We start from the raw sequence: 22967 nt of genomic DNA on the forward strand, positions 1-22967 counted from the left end.
CAAAAAGTCTAAAGATTTTTGAAATCTACAGACCCTTGTCTTCAATTTTGAACTACTGGCGATTCATGCAGACGGTTTGAAAGTAAATAAAACTTTTAAGAAATCCATATATCTATATTAAATATGTTCATTTTAACCAATATTATAACTAAGATATTTGGTAACCCTTGCAAATTAGAGAAATTGTTTTAAGTAGGAAAACGAAGCTTAAGTAATCTAATAAATCATCCAAACTTAAATTAAATCTTGAACAGTAATCCTTTGTTTTATGAATTCGCTTATAATATAACCGTTTCTAATTTTTTTAATTAATTTTTTCTCCAAAATCAGTCATGTTTGTAAGCCTTTTTCTCCATAAGAACCGTGAAAAATGGCAAAAATGTGCTACGTTTCGAATTGGAATGTTGAGAAGGACTTTTATTTTTGTCGTTGGCCCCATCTACTGTGAACTGAAGGTGTTTCCAAAAACCCAAGCTTAAAATATTCTCGACATGTGTAAATCGAATCTGCTAGACGTCAGTAAAACCAATGCCTCAGGATCATATGCAGGATATTCTAGCCCAACACCGTAAGTAATACAGAGCGGTGGAAATTAACGAACGCCAAAAAAGAGCAGACTGAACATAGGAAATGTTAATTTTACCTAATTTGGTCAGCTAAAAACTGGAAAATACCTGAAATCGGGCGGTCCCGTAAATAGGGGGCTATACTACAACGCACAGTGTCACGATCGGGGCCAAAAATTGTCAAAACCAAGTACTTCGGAAGACAAATTGATTGATGAGAATTGATGGTAAACATTTCAATTTGAAGGAATTTGAATTATGTTATTGATTTGTCAAGTAGTTTTGTCCATGTGAAGGTTCAAATCCTATAATTGTTGGAAATATGCATTTCTGTCCTTATTTTTCTGATATTAATAACTTTCTAAAATAAATTTTGCAGTTATAAACGTGGATTTACCTTTGTTTAGAAGTAAATAGTGATCATATGGTGTTTACAGGTACCCATGTCTGTAGTACTTAGTTCATCGATTTTGTGAACCAAATTTGAAAATTAGTGGAGTGAGAAAAAAACAAGTGGGAAAAGCGTTAAGTTCGGTCGGGCCGAACTTTTTATACCCTCCACCACAAATTTCCGCAATTTCGGTGGATTAAGGTGGCCACATCCGTGCGGAGTTATTTTTTTCCTTTTTTTTCTCCCATCGGACGCCTCCCCAGGTGGTGGATAGGGGAACGTTCATCAGATATGGTGGGTACCGCAAAAATAAAATATGCGGGGCGAACCAAAAATAAAAAAGGAAAACAAAGGCAGCGTCTGATCAACAGTTGGCGGCAGCAAACAGCGTCTGAATTCCATGAGGAGCGGCTGAATATGTAGACGGAAACTATAAACCCTTCAGAAGGCAAGAGGAAACCACTGAAGTAAAATCCCTTGCAAACCATGCATCTATGAATACGAACAACAATACACGGCCCTCAGTCTCCGGCCAAACGAGGGTGCTAAGAATCCCCGGAGGTAAAACAAAAAATACTTTAAATATCGGAACATGGAACATACGAAGTCTTTATGAATCTGGCAAACTGGCAAACACGATATCTGAAATGAAGAAACTGAAAATAGATATACTAGGAGTGTGCGAAACTTGGTGGCCTGATAGTGCAGATTTCACCTCGCAAAACATGAAAATCTATTACTCTGGAAATCTGGACAGAAACCATAGGAATGGGGTAGGAGTAATCATGAAGGAAAGTATAGCAAGAAGCGTAACAGGTTACATACCGAAATCGGACCGAACTATGCTTATACAACTCGATGCAAAACCAGTGAAAATAAACATAATTCAAATATATGCTCCCACAGCTGACAAAAGCAAAGATGAAATAGAAAACTTCTATGAAGAAATTAACGACCTACTAAAATTAACAAAACCTCACGAAATTACCATTATCCAAGGTGATTTTAATGCCAAAGTTGGCAAACATATGGTCCCTGGAATTACAGGTCACTATGGTTTAGGATCAAGAAACGAAAGAGGTGACAGACTTGTACAATTCTGTCAAGAATACAAAATGATTATAACTAACACATTGTTTAGCTTGCCTGCAAGACGCCTCTATACATGGAAATCACCCCTGGACAGAAAGGACAATATTATTAGAAATCAGATTGATTATATTCTTATTAATAAACGCTTCAGCTCAAGCGTAAAAAAGACTTCGACGTACCCGGGGGCGGACGTGCCATCGGATCACAACTTATTAATGTCTAAATTACGAATTAAACTTTCTGCACATGCTAAGCGGGCCAACCACAAGAAAAAGATTGATGTACAGAAACTAGAGGAGCCAACAGTTCGAACAAATGTAAAGCAACTTTTAAGCAACGAACTCACCTCAGTAAACTGTGAAGATGGAGAAAATATTTGGGAATCCATAAAATGTGTCATTAAAACAATTGCTGACAACAATCTTTCCTACACAGGAAAACCACAAAAAAAAGATTGGATGACAAAACATATACTGGACTTAATGGAAGAACGGCGAAAATATAAAAACACGAATTACGAATTGTACTACGAAATAAACAGGGAAATACAAATTAATATACGCCATGCCAAAAATGAATACCTTAATGACCAATGCAGGGAAATAGAGCGACTGCAACAATTACACGACGACTTCAATCTTCACAAAAAAATTAAGGAAGCTGCTGGGATATACTACAGAGGAATACCAAAAGTGTTATATAATGAAAATAATCAAGCGGTCTTGGATACTACTGAACAGAAAAATATATGGACCAATTACATAAAAACCATTTTTACTGACGAAAATCGGTCAATCTATGAAAGACGGGTAGACCAACAATTATCCGGGATACCTATCACAAGAACAGAGGTTGAAACAGCCATAAAGGCATTAAAAGATAAAAAAGCGTGCGGTCCTGACGAGATTCCTTCAGAATTGTTAAAGTTAATTGATGGTAATAACGTAAACCTTCTTACGAAACTTTTTAACTACGTTCACGAAACTGGTAAATATCCCAAAGATTGGCTTACATCAACTTTTATAACCATCCCTAAAAAAAGTCGTCCAAAATTCTGTAATGACTACCGACTAATTAGCCTAATGAGCCATGCACTCAAAATATTTCTGAAGATCATTCACTCCAGAATCTACATGAAATGTGAAAAGGCTATGGGGACCAGCCAGTTTGGGTTTAAAGATGGGATGGGAACCCGCGAAGCTCTATTCGCTTTACAAGCGTTAGTTCAAAAATGCCGAAATTCGCAGAAAGACGTGTTCCTATGCTTTATTGATTATGAAAAAGCATTTGACACGGTCCAACATGACAAAATGATCGAGATTTTATTGTCCATTGGAGTAGAAGAGAAGGAGGTTGAATGCATAAAAAATTTGTACTGGCACCAAACAGCGCAAGTCAACGTCAATGGCGAACTGACCGAAAATATTAATATTTCCAGAGGTGTTAGACAAGGTTGTGTCCTTTCCCCTCTATTATTCAACATATACGCTGAACGAATATTCCAAGAATCAATAAATGGTGTCCGGAAAGGAATATATGTAAATGGAACGTTCATTAACAACGTAAGGTATGCCGATGACACCACTCTCATAGCCGATAATATGACAGCACTTCAAGAACTGGTTAACAGATTGACCACTTGCAGCGAAAAATACGGTCTTAAAATCAACATCAAAAAAACGAAATACATGGTCATCAGTAAACATCATACATATGCTAATACGGCCCCATTAAAAATTAATGAAATAAATGTGGAAAGAGTCCAAAGTTTTAAATATCTTGGAGCGATAATCAACGACGAATGGGACATTTCTAAAGAAATAGCCTGCAGGATTGAAATGGCCAGAGACACATTCTTTAAATATAAAAAAGTTTTTACAAGCCATAATGTAAACTTAAAAACCAAAATAAGATATATGAAAACATATGTATGGTCTGTCCTATTGTATGGCATGGAAACATGGACCTTAAAATCCGTAGATATGAAAAAACTGGAAGCATTTGAGATGTGGACATATCGCCGCATCTTAAAGATATCATGGACACAATTCATATCAAATAATGAGGTTCTAAGAAGATTACATAAAGAAAAAGAACTGCTGAACAACATAAAGAGACGGAAAACGGCATACTTGGGCCACATTATGAGGAATCCGAAATACAAACTGCTGCAAAGTATTATCCGTGTAAACATTGAAGGAAGGCCTACTAGAGGGAGGAAACAACTACTATGGATCAACAACATCCAAGAATGGACCGGTATACGTGATGTCATAAATCTGCTAAGCGAAGCCAGAAACAGAGAGACTTTTGCCGATATTATAAACAATATTTAATAATTTAAGTATTATAATATAAAACTATTGTAATAATATTCTTATATTTGCATTTTGGTCGCCAACATTCGAAAATCGAATAGGCAAATAAAGAAGAAGAAGGTGGCCACAACCTTCAAAATATCGAAAATCGGAAGTTACCGTTCTATGGGGCGCAGACCTGTACCTACAAATTTCTGGGTGGGGAGTTTTATACCCCCAACGAAGACTAAATACCAAATTTCAGCCATCTCGGCGTGGTAATGAGGCCAAAACATTCAAAATACCGAAAATCGGGAGATATCGTCCTATGGGGGCTATATCAAAACGTGGACCTATATAAACATTTTATGGTAGAAATGTTTCTTAGCCTCTGGAAACACAAAATACAAGGTTGCAACCGATTCTGTTGTCAAATGGGACTAATACATTCAAAATATTTTAAAATTACGCGTACTTTATATGTGGCGTTATATGGGGGCTATACCAAAACGTGGACCTATATAAACCAACTTTGGTAGAAATGTTTTTTGGTCTCTGGAGACACAAAATACCAAATTACAACCAATTCGGTGGTAAAATGGGACAAATATTTTAAAAATTCCTTAAAACGACGACGCGTCACTCGTCATTTTGCATGGGGGCTATACGAAAGCGTGGACCTACATAGCCCGCTTTCAATACCAAAAGTTCTACGTACAAATAATAGATTTTCCCAAAATTTCATCCACCTACGTCAATCCGTTCGGACGCTAGAGTGATTTCCACAGATGGACAGACGGACGGACATGGCTATATCGATGTAGAATTGCACGCTGATCAAGAATATATATAGTTTGTGGGTTCTGCACTGATTATTTCGAGTAGTTACAAACGTAGTGACAAACTTAATATACCCCCATCCTATGGTGGAGGGTATAAAAATTGTATAACAGTGTATATCGATATTATTTGCTGTTTGAGTTTTGAAAAGTGACTACTTCAAATGTATAAAGGTGCCGGCTGTAGAGGATTGCAGACGAACATGTAATTTCTCTTTTTCAGTGACCACCTTATTAGAAAGTTACCCCCTTTTATATGAATGTTTTGCGGTGTCCACTAAAGCTCGAAAAAGAATGCACCGGTCATCATATATTTTTGTGGTACCTAATAATATTGCTTTTGGACGCGAGATTTTTAAAAATATAAATTCTTTAAAAAAATTGTGAACAGCCAAAATCAACATTAGATTTTTTACAAAAAATGGACCGTTTTTAACCACTAATCGGTCAAAAAACTTTCCTAAAAAATAATTATCATTTTTGAAGACAAGAGTTTAATGTATTCAACAAGCCCACAAAAATATGAAGACTGAACACCAAATTTTTAGGCATTTCGGGTGGATATTGAGGGCACAACCTTCAAAATACCGAAAATTGGGAGGTACGGTTCCATGGGGGACTATATGAAGACGTGGACCTACACTGACAGATCTCAGGTGGAAAGTTATATACCCCCAACGAAGACTAAATACCAATATTCAGCCATTTCGATCTGATAATGAGGCTAAAACCTTCAAAATACCGAAAATCGGTAGGTAACGTCCTTTGGGGGCTATATGAAGGCGTGGACATATACCGACAAATTTCAAGGGGAAAGTTTTACACCCCCAACAAAGAAAAAATACCAAATTTCATAAATTTCTGTGTGATAATTAGACTAAAATCTTCAAAATACCGAAAATCCGGAGGTACCGTTATATGGGGGCTATATCAAAACGTGGACTTACATTCTCTGTTGGAATGTTTCATATCTCTGCCGAAGACTAAACACCAAATTTCAATCATTTCGGTTGGTTATTGTGACTAAAACTTTCAATATACCGAAAATCGGGAGGTAAGGTTCTATGGGGGCTATATCAAAACGTAGACCGGACATCCCAGTTTTTTTTGTCCTCGAGATTGTAAGTCAACAATAAGTACGTGTAACAAAATTGATGCACCTACGATATCTCCTTCTATTTTTGGCCACAGATAATATGAACTCGCGTCATAGTGCAACGTGGACCTGTGTCCACAATATTTGATGGATAAGTTTCTAACCACTGGGAACCATAAATGCCAAATGACGAAAATGTACATAAAAGCTTTGAAAAAACTGAAATCGGTGGTACAATTTAGAAGTATTTTAAGTATCCTAACTGCTTAATGACATCCAAATAGATTAAGTCGGGCGGTAACTAGGGTGCCCAAAAACCGGGTTTTCCAAACAAAACGTTTTTCGGTTAACCGAAATTTTCAATTTTTTCAAAAACCGGTTTTCGGGTTTCAAAAATGTTCAAAACCGGTTAACCGGTTTTGTGAAAAAGGTGCAAAATTCCTCATAATTGATAACTATTTGATTAAAAATGTACGGAAAGGGGTAAATTAAGATTAACGACTTCGTTATTATATAATTATCTCAACCTCTAAGTGAGACAGCAAAATTAAGACTGAAATTGGTCTCTATGAATAGTAAAAACCCTTACATATATAAGATTGTGTACCAAAAGAATTAAGTTTACATTTTATTAAGTATAGAATCTTCCTCATGCGTTGAGAACCTCAAAATATCGTGCCGGAATCAAACATGAATTTTTTTATCGTTACCCTTTACAACCTTAAATTCGACATGTACTTAGTTTACTGTATTAATTCAAAAACATATGAGTAACTTTATTCAAACTACCTTGTGATATTACGTATACGCATTATTGAACAAGATTGACACAACTACACATTTTACACAAAATATTTTTCAAATTTATAGGTATCTGACATTTACAACTTTGCCCTACCTTGTGTTAGTTAAGTTTAGTTTATTTTCAAGAATACAATTTTAATTTAATATTTAAAATATTACTATTTTTTAAAACCGTTTTTCGATTAACCGGAAAAGACGTTTATGTCGAAAACCGGTTTCGGTTATGTAACTCAAAACCGGTTAACCGGTTTTGGACACATAGCGGTATATAGGCGGCTATATCAAACCGAGGACCTAAATCCACAATTATTGATGGAGAATTTGTTTGACCACTTCGAACCTTAAATGACAAATTATAGCTACTTCGGTCTGAAAACGTAGCAAAAAAACGTCAAGCTGCGTCATATCGGGAGGTACCATTATAAGGGGGCTATTCCAAACATGGTCCGTTTGCACTGATCGAATCAGAATTTTTTCTGAACAAGAAAATGCACATGTATATGCTGTTGTTGTCTGTTCCGACACTATTCGTTCCAAATAAACTAGGGTTAGTTTAGATTACGATTCTACAATACGATTCTACTCAATTATTCACACAAGACTTCAGTGTACTTCTTTACTAAGCGAATAGCTTTACTATTAACTAAGGTTGCAATTAGGGTTTTGGGTTTTCCCGGTTTTTATCATTCCCGGGAAACGGGAATCGAAAAATCGCCATTCCCGGGAATTCGGGATTTCCCGGGAAATTTTTAAACACGAGAGTGGATCAATATTTCCGTGATTTTTTTTTATCCTCCCATAGTAACTTATATGAAATACAATATTTTCAAAGAGTTGCGGGAAAAATTTTGTTGGAAAAATTGCCCGGATTTTGCACACACTGACCATTTCCATTATTCAAAAAAAAAAAATTAAGTCATTGAACAGAAATTCCAATTTTATGGACCTCGAAAATTTTATGTTTTATTCTTATGCTTAAGATTGCTTGAAACAAGAAAGAAAGTATCAGTCAGCTGTGCCGACTGTGATATAACTTCAGGCTCGGACATAAAAAAGACGGATACACAATACTTCTGACGTTTCTAGGGGCTTTTTGAGTTTTTGAGCCAATTTCTTAGGAAGTGGATTTGCCCCGAAAAAATACCTTTTTAACTAGGGCCACACACAAAACATGTTGCCAAATATTTATAGGAGAGAGTGTGGGAGATTTCACCCTTCGGCGGTTATCATACGTACTACCCAATGTAGTTGGTATCAGGCTTTTTTGAGCTTTTGTGCCTTTACCTCAAAAGTTGCGCCATCGTAGAATTTATTGGAAAGAATTTAGAAACGATAAGAGATGAGCTGTTAAACTGCACTTTTCCTAAATTTTGTGTTGGAGGTACCCGAAGGTCTGGACCGATATAATCCATATTCCAACCTGATACATGACTAATGAAATAACACGATATGCAAAGTTAGAACCAATCAGATACTTCCTGCGGGAGTTATCTTGCCAATTTTCCATTTTAGTTGTTGCCGTCAACGTTTCTTGGAGCTTCATTATCTCAGGAAGTATGACCGAGTCGGTTATTCCCTTCGAGAGTTATCATGCGCACTATTTTAGCTACCGGAAGTAGTGGACCAACGATATGGTCCATCTTCGAACTTAAACTAAGTTTGTAAAATCTATTCGAAATCTGATTCTATGGTATAAAAGTGACGGGCATAGTTTATTCATTAACTCAATAATAGTTGTGATAAATGTGAAAAGATATTTCCCGATTTCCCGGGAAATATGATTTTGTTTCCCGGGAAAATCCCGTAACCAAAAAAAACCGAGAATTCCCGAGAATTCCCGGTGCGGGATTTCCCTACCCAAAACCCTAGTTGCAATTCACATTAATTCTCTGTCGGAAATGCAAAAAAAAAATCACCCATCTGCTACTCTCCCGTATTTATACTCGCTCGCCGATGCATAGTAGAGTTGTGCAGTTCCGGAACGAACTAGTTTCAAGGAACTATTGGAACTATATCCAGCTCTTGCGTTTATATAGTTCCTTTGTTTCATATAGTTCCTTTCGTTTTTCTCGTTCCTTCAATTTAACGCCTACGTCGATCTTTCGTTCTTGCTGTTTGTTCGCTTCCATTTATTTATTTTTATGTCAATTCATCCACCAAACAATGAAAACATTTCGGTCTTGGAACTATTTGGAACGAAAAAAAAAGAGCGACGAAAGAGAAAGATTTGTGGAACTATTTCGGTCACGGAACTATTTGGAACGAAAAGATCGATGAAAGAGAAAGATTCGTTGAACTATTTCGGTCTCGGAACTATTTGCAATGAAAAGAACGATGAAAGAGAAAAATTCGTTGAACTATATCGATGTCGGAACTATTTGGAACTATGGAACTACTTTAAGGAAAAGAAACTAGAAAGATCGATCCGCTCCGGGAACTAGATTGCCCAACTCTAATGCATAGACAGTTGTAGCGTCCTCTATCTAGGACGTTTGCCACTTTTCAAGTGAAATGTTAACCGATTTGCAAATATACATACAAACGAACCGATAAATGCAAACAGCAAAGTGGGAAGAAGTAATAAATAAGAAAGAGAGTAGAAAGGCTGACGATCAGTGACGTCACAATGTTAAAAGAGTATTAGACTAAAACTGAATGATCAAAACAAATATGAGAGAGAGTACAACGAAAACAATAGCAAAATAAACATTAAACAAGCAGGAACGCCATTAAGTTCGGCCGGCCGTACCCTCCACCACCATTGTATTGAAGTAAATATGAACAATTGGTAACTACTAAGCTCTTTCTCTACGTTAAGTCAAATTCCTTGGAGAAGAACATTATATTAACTGATGATAATCACTTTATACTTTACCTTATTGTGCCACCGTGGTGCAATGGTATGCGCACCCGCCTTGCACCCTGAAAGTCGTGGGTTCGGTTAACTACTATCGCTAGGAAAATGTGACTAAAATCTCCAAAACAAAAAACTTAAATTGGGTGGTACCTTTACATGGGGCTTTGGCAAAACGTGGCATATGCTTAAGGAATTTCTTGTACCTGTTATAGTGTTTTTTACCCCTGGCTAAAACTTTGAAAATATTCCTTTTCGGGGAGATATTGAGAACACAACTTTCAAAATACCGAAAATTGGGTGTACCCTTCTATGGGGGCTATAAGAAAACGTTGACATATACCGACAAATTTCAGGTGGAAAGTTTTATACTAATTACCAAATTTAGCCATTTCGGTGGGATATTTAGGCTAAATCCTTCGAAATACCGAAAATCGGGAGGTACCGTTCAATGGGGGTTATATGAAGACAGGTCAACGACAAATTTCAAGTGGAAAATTGTATACCCCCAACGAAGACTAAATACCAAATTTGATTGTTATATTGAAAATCGGGAGTAATGATCCATGGGGGCTATATGATGGCGTGGACTTATATCCAACAATTTCAGTTGGAATGTTTTATGCCTCAAACGAAGACAAACTACCAAAATTTAGTAATTTCGATGGCATATTGAGAACACAACCTTCAAAATATCAAAAATCGAGAGGTACCGCTCTATGGAGGCCATATATAAGTCGTGGACCCGTGCCGACAAAGTTGTAGAAATATAGAAACTTTAAAGCCTCAACGAAGACTAAATTCCAAATTTCAGCCTTTTGGGTGGGATATCGAGATCACAATATATCTTGATTTCAACAGACGGACGGACGTACGGACATAGTTACATCGACTTGGAATTTTATGCTGATCAAGAATATATTTACTTTATGGGGTCTCCGGCGAATATTTCGATGTGTTACAAACGGAATGACAAATATAATTATACCCTCCATATTATGATAGAGGGTATTAAAAAGACGTGGTCGACGATTTTCGTCGCCAGAAAATGCTGTAAAAGCGTTCAAAAACCATGTTTTGGGGGTGTCTCAATCGGAGAGGAAAAAGTGGTTCAGAAATGGTTTGAGCTCTTGAAAAGTTGTATAAATCATGCTTATGAAAACAATAAAACTATTTTTGATGGTAAATATTCGCGTTTTCTTTGTTAGGCCAGCCCTCGTACCACATGTATTATACAAAAATCAAAAATCATGTATTACACAAAAATCACTGTGTACGAAGTCGTATACTTAATTAGAATTAAAATTCGTTAGCCGTAAAATGTAATTATGTGTGTGTACGAATTTATTTATTGCCTAGAAATAATTTGTGTAAAACACCTGTTCCTTCTTTTACCTTATTGTTGAAGAACAAATTATTCAGCACAGTTGTTGTAAACTAATTTGTTAATAATAGAATATTTGTTTGCTAAATTGTTGAATACATTGTATTCAATTTATTATGTATACATTAAATTTGTGAATTTATTTTAATGGATGTATTATATTTATATCAAAAGGGGAAAAAAATAAATAAAAATTTGCATTAACATTTCTCTAATTCCATAATTTTGTTCACACTTTAGTTTTGAAAGTAGCATTTTTTGCCGGCCGACGGAGAACACATGAAGAATGATAAGACACGAGCCACGACAAGCACACACTTAATAACGCATTTTTTAGATTTTTTCTAGTTTAAAAATATTTATATTTATATAACATTTGCACTATATATTTAAGTAACAAACAAAATAAGTACGATTCACTAAAGCAAATGGAAAAATTCATTCCTTGTCTCTTTTGTTTCGATTTTATTTAATTTATAAAATATTTTTATGAAATTTGTTTGCAAAATTTGTTCTTAGTTTTTGTATCTAAATTTTTGTTAACCACAATAATCCGCTTGTTGACCATGTGGTCCAGCGAGTTGTATATGAAATAGGTACATGTGTCGTTGTCAATAATGTTGTTATTAATTCTTGGCGTTGTTGTTGTTTTTTTTTTGTATTTTGCCATTCGAATACCTTATTTGTTTATCTGCTGGTTTCTGACAATTATGGTAAAGTTAACTTTCTTATTTCATTTTAAATATTTCAATTTTTTCATGTTTCTTTTTTCTTTTAATTTCCATTCACACTATTTTAATGGTTTTATTTTGATATGTTACACCTTGTCGTTTGTTGTTTTGTTTCTGTGATTCTTGTTGTTTTTGTTATTTGCAAAATGCGTGTGCTGTTTTTCATTACGTTTTCCGTTGATTTTCCGTTTAGATATTATTTTGTTTTTTTTTTTTTTATCGGCACGAGAGACGAGACGAGCCGTTGAGCCGCCAAGCCACTACTAGATGTCGAATTGCCAAATAGCCGGTGAAAATGTGAAAAATCATATGAAATGAAATTGTGAAAAGCTGAAAATAACAACAACATCAGCATCATCATACCCACACATACAACCGACCAACGAACGAACAGAGCAACCACCCACACACGCACAAATTGTTAGCAGTCAGCTAGCGGGCTGACTGGCTGGCATGCCATTCAACAATTTCTTACGATTTTCCACTGTAGATGACAGTTTTTCTCAAATATAAGTGCGGGGGGTTAATCGCGAGTTTCCCCGTCTTAATTGCATGTCGTCAAGAAATGCATAAAACAATAATAAAGAAAAAATATTTTATTTTTAAAAATAACAGCAACACCAAGACACCAAAAATCCAATGAAGTAGCATCATCCCAACTTACAACAGGTGGTTGGCTGTTACAAGGAGCATCTCCCATCTTTAAGGATAATGTTTGAGTATTAACCGGCAATAACATCACAACAACATAGAGTTGCCATTTGGTGTGGTATTTTTACAAGAAAGTGGTGTCTTGTGAAAACGACCAAAATAATTGGAAATAGACCAAAAACAAAGTTTCCTCATATCTTTTTGGGAGGTGTTAGAAAAACTGATATTAATTCTATTGATAGATTACACAACACACAACTGAAATAGGTTATATGGGAAGTATGGACTTCCCAATTAAAAATTATACCTAATTTTTCAATGTATATAATAGGTCTAATAAGCTCAACTCGAAAGAGAATTAATTAAATAAAAATTATACCGTTTATTAGGGAGCACACGGACTATATGTGGTATACATTTCAAAACTGTCCGAGACTTTATTTTAAGCGTAAAAAGCAATAACGTAAAGAGCAAAATTTTGTGTGGTGGCATTAGTGGGAGTGGCCGTGACTGACAAAATGAACAGAGGCTACACAAATAACTATCAATTTCCTCAATTTGAAAACTAAATATCAAATTCTGGGTTGCTATATTAAAACATAAAGGTAGCACTCTCAAAAAACCGAAAATAGGGAGGTCCCGTTATATCGGGTCCATACTAAAACATAGGCCTATATTTACAATATTCGGTGGGAATATCAAATGTCAAATTACAGGTAGTTCTGTCGAAAAAAGTGTTGTGAACACTAAGAATCTCAAATGCTAATTTACAGGTAATTCGGTCAACAAATGTAGCTAAAGTTTTCAAAATACCGAACATTAGAAGGTACCGAACTTCCGGTACCTATACCAAAACATGGACGAATACAGACCGTTTTTAGTAAAGAAGTTTTGTGACCACTGGGAATATCAAATGTCAAATTACAGGTAATTCGATTTTAAATTGTAGCTAAAATTCTCAAAAAATCGAAAATGCGGAGGTACCGTTTTATGGGGCCCATACTAAAATACGAACCTACATCGATAATTTTTGGTGGAGAAGTTTTATGACTACTAATAACCTCAAATGTCAAATTGCAGCTAGTTCGTTTAAAAATTGTAGCTAAAACACAATAAATACTGAAAATTTGGAGGCAATATTATATGGTGGCTATACCAAATATGGGCCCAGGTTCGGGACTACCACAAGGTTAGGAGGTAATCAGTGGTTATGTATAATCACAACTGTACTTCGATTAGATTTATGTCCCACAGGGAGCCCTGGGCCCACAATACCCTACCTCCACTCGGTATAGAAATGTATACCAATGAGTCCAATATGACTCTCATACAGGTTGAATTGTTGCAAATCGAAGGCAACCCATACGGAAGTCGACAATTCAATCAGACCATCCTTGATGTAAGGTATGTGAGGGGATCCGGCCAATCATCTCCAGAACTAGAGATGGTATTTACCGGGTATTTACCCGGTTAATACATATACTGTGGGTAAATACCCATTTGTGGGTATTTATATGTGTATTTACAATATTGAATCGCCAATACAACATTATTATTTCTGGGTTTAAGTTGTGAAATCGTTTCAAAATATATAGTTTTACAATACTTTAAACAAGTGGGTAAATACTTGGGTAAATACCCGAGTATTTACCCAAATATTGGCTAAAAACTCTTTAACTGCCGAACCACATGACGTAGGCGGACGAAATTTGGGTAACCTTATATGGGGGCTATTAGAAACGTAGACCTATGTTGACAAATTTTTGAAAGGATATTTTCCACATATTGAGAACTCACAGTGCCAAATTTCAGCCAATATGATTGCAAAATGTGGCTAATAGGTAAAAAATACCTTAAATCGGAGGTACGGATATATGGGGGCTATATCAAAACATGGACCCAGAGATCCCATTTTCAATACCAGATGTTCTCTTGATATAAGTAAGAATTGAGCCAAATTTCGTCAGCCTACCGTCAAGTGGTTGGGCAGTTAAAGAGTTTTTACCCAACATTTGGGTAAATACTCGGGTATTTACCCAAGTATTTATTTATTATGTCGTTGTACAATAGGGTTATGACTTTTTGACATTTTTTCTCAAAAATGTTTTCCTGTAGTGAGAATGAATGAACTTTTGCCTACTAATGCCTAAAATAACATTCATTCCATTTTATTATAAAAAAGGTTTCACACAAACCCCTTTGAAAAAATAATATGAAATGACAAAAAAATCTCAAAAAATTATTTCCTGTTGCTTTTTTATCGAATCACTTTATAATTAAGATTTTACGTACTCTTATGTAGAAATTCATCACGCTATGATACTGGGATATGAGGTTGTAAAAAAGTCATAACCACATTGTACAACGCTCACGACCCGGAGACTGCGAATCATTGATGAACACACAATACAATGCCTGACAGCCTTCAGCAAAACCCAGCCATCAAGTCTGCTTCAAATACGACAGCTACTCCAATCTAATCCCACTGAGCATGTAGTGAGCATTATTATTTGTCTTTGAACTGATATGTTATGGGGATGACCAACAGATGGTGGTAATAACTTTCATTCCATTTATGTATTAATATCCCAGCAAAATTTGAAGGAAGTTGTTCCATGCGATGACGTGATTTCATGGCATCTTTTGCATTGGTTCAAATGAAGTCGTGAAAGATTCGATCTTTTCATTAGCATTTGAACCAATGCAAAGGAAGTCGTGAAAGATCCGATATTTTCATCAACATTTGAACCCATTCCATCGATCCAATAGAGATGATTTTTGTGTTTTTATTTATACAATTTTTTCTAAATATATAAGATTAATTATTTACAATAGGCTTGATGTTGTCGGATACTCGAAATCACAACCAACGTTGTTAAAACTCTCGTCGTAATGATAATGTCATTGCAAAGGGTTGGTGAAAATGTCATGCCAAAGCGTTGGTGGAAATGACATGCTTTGGATCCAAAAATGAATAGCATCTTTTGGGGTCAACGCTCATACCCATGATTGAATGACCTCTTTGGCATCGAACATTTTGCTGGGATTTTGATAAATAAAGGGTTTACTTGACCGTATACATATTGACAAATCGTATACGCCTTGGTAACCATCATCGATATGTATTGCAAAACGCAATGAAAGACTCCTAATCAACATCTTTTTTACCCAAAATCATATTTTCTCTAAAATGGCAATGTTGGCTCCAGTCCACGAAAGGAGGGACATTTTAAGGAGAGTGTGGAAATTCGCTTGCTTGCTCAAGCATTCTATCCAGTCGTTCTGGCTCGTGTTCTTCTGCTAGATATTCAGTAAATCGCCGACGCAATTCGGTGACACGCAACGTAACCGTCATGTTGATTTGCGTCTGTCAAACAGTCAAGCACCCAAATTATCCTACGATTCGGTTATACTCACTGGGTCTCTGCTCGGGTGCCACTGTAAACAATAGTTCCCAAATGGGACACGTACACACAAGGCTTAAATGGGAAAATCTGGCATAAAATTAATTTTACATGGAATAAATCTACTAAATACTAACCGATTTGTTGGATTTTTTCTTAAAACCTAGGATAAATTGCCCTCTTCACAGCAAAATATATTTTTTAAGGAAAAACGATGTTTCCCCAATTGTTTAGCCGGTTCCCCTGTGCATACTCAACTTATATGTGCATATAAATTATGTGTCTTTTAGAACCGTTATATCTCAAGAATCGTTATATCTCAATAAACCAAATCCACTCTTTGATTAGATGTACCTTTTCCGAGAAAAATTCCGAAACTCTAAAATGCCCTTAAAATTTGACCCATATGTTCACATCGAGATGTGGATTTTATGAACATTGCTGCTAAAGGCCAACCTTAGCTCTCAACAAAATTCAGTTTTGTGAAAATTTTTGCTACTTCAATGTCTATAGACAAAAGTATACTTTTATCCAAAAAATACCAAAAAACGGCAACTCTGCTACCCTATCAAACAAGTGTCTTATTAATACATCCACACAATCAACACATTCTCACATGCAACAATGTGAACTGTGGATTCAACATTATTTTGACGCTTTTAACAGACAAACATTTGAACAACATCCCCCTCATTCATGGGAAATATAAACCGCCACAGACTTTATCATAATGATGTTGATAACGAAATTAATGATGATTATCTTGATGACGATGTTATTAGATACGACAGCAAAAACTGTTCTTCGATGACGTTAATACAATCAACAATGATAATAATGATGACGACTGAATGATGATAATGATGGAAAATCCATGCAAAAAACACAAACAACCCCATACCACCTACACGTTCACATCTAATGCTCATTTGCAAGAAAACCAAAACAAAGTAAACAAAATAAAAGAGACGTAGGAATGGAAAAAAGCGCGCCACACACTGTTTTTCAGATGACGACAACCAACTCATTCATGTTTATATTTTCGCACTCAAAAGCTAATAAGAAATGGTGCTCCGAGTGTGGGTGGTTTGCCAAAGAGCAAAAATATTCAGTTTGAAGAGAGAGAGAGAGCGCCGCTATGATATCAATCAAAACAATTGTTCTTCTCGACCAGAAGAAATCACTCGGTTTCAAACTTTCACCCCATAAGTTTACTCAATTTGTAATAAAATGAGAAGAGAATATATATTAGACGTCATAATTGATAGTGTTGTTGATATGGGCAAACATTTTAATAAATACCTAAACAACACACAATTTTGAATTAACGGAAGAAATAACAAGTAAAAAAGCGTTAAGTTTGGCCGAGCCGAATTTTGTATACCCTCCACCATGAACTTTCTTTCTGTTACGAAAGTACCAATGCCCACAATCTTAGGTGCAGAATTTTTTGACCACTTGAAAATACGTGAAATCGGGTGGCACCGCTATATGGGGAAACACTAAATGCCAAATTATAGCTACTTCGGTCTAAAACAGTAAAATACCTGAACCGTGCACGTATGATAATAATTTTTGGTGGAAAAAAGTTTGTGACCGCTGGGAACTTAAAATGTCAAATAACAGGTAGTTCGTTCCACAAATGTAACTTAATTCCTCCAAATAATAAAAATCGGGAGGAATCGTTATAAAGGGATTCTGTTGATCTGATTTTTGGTGGAGAAGTTTCGTGATCACTGGGAATCTCAAATATTAAATTATAGGTAGTTCGGTCTAATCAAATAATCAAATCGGGAAGTACAACTGTACTGTACCGGGGCCTATACCAATTATTGACAATTCTTGTTGGAGAAGTTTCGTGACTGCAAATTAAATGTCAAATTGCGTGTAGTTCATACAACAAATGAAGGTCACACCCACAAATGCCTAAAATCGGAAGGTCCCGTTATATGCAGGCTATATCAAAACATTGGCCAATGTTTGCAATTTTTGGTAAAGAAATGTTTCGACCCCTAAGAACGTTATATGTTAAATTACAGCTAGTTCGGTTAAAAGTAGTATAAACCCTCAATGTACCGAAAATCCTTATATAACTGCTATACCGACACATAGACCTATGTCGACAATTTTTGCTGGAGAAGTTTCGTGACTGCAGGGAAGTTCCTTTAAACAATGTAGCTAAAACCCTCAAAAATAAGGAACATCGCACAGTGGCCAAATTTCCAAAAAAACTGGACAAAACTCGAAAAACAAATGTATCAATTTCCACTAAATAGTGACAAATATTGTTTAATCGATCCCACTGCGTGCAGTTAAGAAAAAATATATACGTTTCTTGTTTAGTGAGTGGGTATAAAAGCGGGCCAAACGACCCTATTTGTAAAGAAACTTTTTTCAATATTTAAGTTGTTTTATAAAATATTACTATATCCAAAATAAACAACGGCTTTTAAATATTTTTTTGTAATTGAAATGAAAAGAATTTAAAACGTTCAGTGTCGCCAATAATGTCCCCGTTTTTTAATAATTGAGACGCTCAGCGCCAAAACGGCCTAACCCACAAACCAAAAAATGCCCAAAAAATCAAACAGACTGTAAAGATTTAACTGAAAGTGAGCATCATTCTCATTAACATGAGAATACTCGATGCTTAAAGAGTTCAGGTTTTCACTAAAAAATCATCATTTCAAAAACTGAAAAGCCAATTGATAATTCCCTTCGCCGGGATGAAATCATGATATTGGTAGCGATCAGTAAATTTTGCAAGCTGTCAGTGCATTTTGTAAACATTTTTCTCCGCAAAGAGGAAAGTGATGAAGTTAAGCCAATGGGGGAATACTCCAGACTTAAACAATCATATGATTGAATCTTCAACTAAAACAGAACAAACAAAAAACAGCGAAGGCACGCGCAAAACGGAATTTTGCAAATAAAATTCCAACAACATACTCACAGGTAACTGTGATGATGTTATTTCAACTTAACAGAAATCGATGATTTCTTAAGGGCTGTTTACACCATCTATCAATGTCATATGAGCTGTCATTTCTTTCACCAATTCGACATTCTCTATGTTTGTCAAAATTGACGTCATACGTACAACATTCAATTTGTGCGTTCATACCTACAAGTGTTATTTTCGTATGACATAACCTATAAATATAAAAACAGCTGTTTTTGTCATTGTTTACATTTATTGTTGAGTTGCAAATTTGCGCAAATTTTAGGTGTGCGAGTTTGGAGAGATTTTTGGAGAGTTTTGTGACTGAGAACTTGCTAATTTTTGCTAGGAAAATTTCTCCCGCAAAAATTTGCAAGTCTGATCAGCTGACTTTTAATCACCTGTTCAATGTAAACAACTCGAAATGTTAACATTTTTGACCAAGAAAATTTCACAATTGCACATTTTTTTAGATTCTAAAGCGTTGTGGATAGGATTAAAGCATTAAATAAGTAAACTGCAATTTTAAAATTTATGTTTTTGTTCCATTTGGTTTAAAATATCAAAAGAAACAAAAACAAATTTCATACATTTTCGGAAACAGCTGACTTTCTTGCAAGTTTTTGCAAAATGCTGTTCGATAACTTTCTGCAATTTTTCTTGCTTGAGAGAGTAAAATTCACTGAGAGAGGTTGCTGGAACTGACTGAGTAATTATTGCTGGGAAAGTTATCGTACACACCTTTTAATTTTGGTTGAAGGAAAATGAATATCTAGCATGTTTGTTGTGGTATAATAGGCTTTTGGGGTTATAGAGGCATTTATGTTTTTGGCACAAAGCAATCATTTCCAAGACTGCTTCTTTCGACCAATCGATCTGAAAATAACATTATAAACACCATTTATTTACTTTTCTAAATATTTAAATATACATAACTCTCCATTTTCTTTTTTAAAAGATTTTGTTTTTCAATTTTTTTTTTTGAGAATGCCAGAAAACAGCTGTTTAATTTTTGTTTACATACGAGAATGCCGTATCAAATAGAGCGCCCCCTAAATGAAAAATTTACATATGAGTTGCCAAATCATTTTGATAGATGAAAATTTTCATAGTGGTCACACTATGTGTACAACATTCGCAGGTAGAAAATTTGACATCTCATACGACATTGATAGATGGTGTAAACAGCCCTTTAGTTGAATCGTGCCGTCAGCATGCAAATATTTTGTTCTGGTGTTTTTTGGGAAAGCCGAAAAGTGAGCATCATTCTCATTAACATGAGAATACTCGATGCTTAAAGAGTTCAGATTTAATTTCAAAAACTGAAAAGCCAATTGATAATTCCCTTCGCCGGGATGAAATCATGATATTGGTAGCGATCAGTAAATTTTGCAAGCTGTCAGTGCGTTTTGTAAACATTTTTCTCTGCAAAGAGGAATACGCCAATGCATTATTTTAGAAGGTAGTATTACCTAGTATTATTCAATGCAATATGGAATTTTTTAGTAGTTATTTCAAAAGGTTCTGGTTAGATCTTTATAGTCTGTTTGATTTTTTTGGGCATGTGGGTTAGCGTCAAAACGCTGAGCGCCTCAATTGATGTCCGTACTTGTTGATTTTTTCAAGGTCAAATTTCATAATTAATGATGAAACTTATGATTTCATAAAAAGTTTTTTTTTTCAATTTCCATTGAAACATCCTGCACTTATTTGCACTTTTTGTTTTTATGTTATATTTTGTCTTGTAGATACATATAAACACATTTTCAATGTCAGAACTACAGTAAAATTTTATGGCGAACAAATTTCTAGAATATTTTGATCTGATACGATCACATGTTATAATTAATTAATTTTTTTAGGAAAAATATTCCTATCATTCTTGTAAAGTTAACAAAGTCACCATACATCTAAAATGCTAGGATTCCAAGTAATCTTAACTCAAATATTTTCAAAACTGTAGAAATGGTAGAAGCTTGCAACCCTATTTTAGTTTCTTGGTTTTTTTTTTTTTTTTTTTTTTTTTTTTGGCAAATTGAAACCGGTATTTCCTTGGTATGCAATGCGAATGGAGATTTCATTTCTTTGGTCACTTATAGTAAAATTTAGCGGAGAATATTTTTGTCATTGACGCCATTCTTCTAATTTACATATTTCATTAGTTTAGTAATATGTAGAGTTTTGGTGTATTCTAAGACCAATAATACCAATAGATGGCGAACAAATGTGTAGAATATTTTGATTTGATACGATCAAATTTTATAGGAAAAGGGACCATAAACCCTTTAATGGCCGTTTGACTGTTAAAAAATATGAAAAATGAAACCACCGACCCGAAAAACATAAGAGCCCAAAGTTAGGTTTAAGTCCATTAAATTTTAGTGTTTTGTCCAGGTTTTTCGTAAAATTGGCCACTGTACATCGGAAGGTACCGTTATACGGGGGCTATATCAAAACATTGACCTCTGCTGAAGATTTTTGTGGAGAAGTTTCGGTACCACTGAGAACTGAGAATGTTAAATTAATCCGGTTAAAAATTGCTGATAAAATTCCGCAAATGCCGAAAATCAGGAACTACGTTTATATGGGGCCTATACCAAAACATGGAACAATATTGAAAATTTTTAGTGAAAAAGTGTTGTGACGTCAATTACGGGCAGTTCGTTCCAAAAATTAAGCTCAAGTTCTCAAAATACCGAAAATCGGGAGGTACGCTTATATGAGGGCGTATATCAAAACATGGAATTATGTTGACGATTTTTGGTGGAGAAGTCCAAATGCAAAATTTACAGCCAGTTCGTTTAAAAATTGTAGCTAAAATTCACAAAATACCAAAAATCGGGATGTACCGTTATATGGGGGTATACCAAAAGTTGAACCAATATAGTCCATCTTGGAATATGACCTGCCTATGGAAGCAAGACACTCGGGTGCAAAAATATAGGGTTCTTCATTAATTATAGTGGTCGTTTGAGTGATAACAATAGACAGGATCGCAACTGATTACTTCCATGCATTAAAAACGAAAAAAATAATATACCGATTGTTTGAGTGGAGTATTCCCCCATTGGCTCAACTTCATTTATTACCCTCTATTACAGAGAGTAAAGTTGAGCCAATGGGGGAATACTCCACTCAAACAATCGAAAATGAGATTGAACTTCAACAATAAACAAAACAACAAAAAACAGCCGAGGCACGGGCGAATTGGAGCTTTGTTAAAAACAAAAAAACAAAATTCCAATAAACAACCTCACAGGCAACTGTGTTGGTGTTCTTTTTCAACTCACAGAATTCGAAGAATTCTTAGATGATACGTGCTGACATGTTGCAAAATATTTTGATTTTGGTGTTTCTTTGGAAAAGCCGAAAAGTGAGTGTGATTCTCATTCATATGACAATACAAGACACTTAAAGAGTTCGGTTTTTCGCTAAAAAGGCATCATTTCAAAAACTGAGAAGCCAATTGATAATTCCCTTCGCCGGGAAGAAATCATGATATTGGTAGCGATCAGTAAAATTTTGCAACACTGTCAGTTTGTTTTGAAAAACATTACTCTCTGTAATAGAGGGTAATAAATGAAGTTGAGCCAATGGGGGAATACTCCACTCAAACAATCGAAAATGAGATTGAACTTCAACAATAAACAAAACAAACAAATTAATATACCCTCACTACTATGGTGGAGGGTATAAAAATGCCCGTTTTGAACGCAAAGCTCCGAATCGGACAATTTTTTTTAGGATTTTCAGCAATTGTTAAATCCAAATTAAATTATGCGAAATATCCCAGCAAAAAATTTGGATCCATTAGTCATTACGTAACCCATTACAAAGTAATGTAAACAAGCTTCTTTTCCCATTACAAGTAAGCTGAAAAGTAATGGGATACTTCTTAAAAAAATTACAAGGCAAAC

At 35.2% G+C, this 22967-nt stretch overlaps 1 protein-coding gene across 3 annotated transcripts in view; it reads right to left on the reverse strand.

The window, feature by feature from the left end:
- The window catches only part of sr (zinc finger domain-containg protein striped), a 571748-nt gene that overhangs the window by 416487 nt on the left and 132294 nt on the right, over positions 1-22967 (reverse strand). Inside the window, exon 1 of one of the 3 annotated variants that reach the window (XM_073988464.1) lies at positions 11335-12319. The exons of the other annotated variants lie outside the window; for them this stretch is intronic. The gene's annotated coding sequence lies outside the window, so the exon portion shown is untranslated. Of the gene's footprint in view, positions 1-11334; positions 12320-22967 lie in introns of those variants that run through there. 3 annotated transcript variants of the gene reach the window in all.

This window comes from Musca autumnalis, unplaced genomic scaffold, assembly GCF_047663935.1.
Source record: "Musca autumnalis isolate F117 unplaced genomic scaffold, ASM4766393v1 scaffold_1, whole genome shotgun sequence".
Classification (NCBI taxonomy): domain Eukaryota; kingdom Metazoa; phylum Arthropoda; class Insecta; order Diptera; family Muscidae; genus Musca; species Musca autumnalis.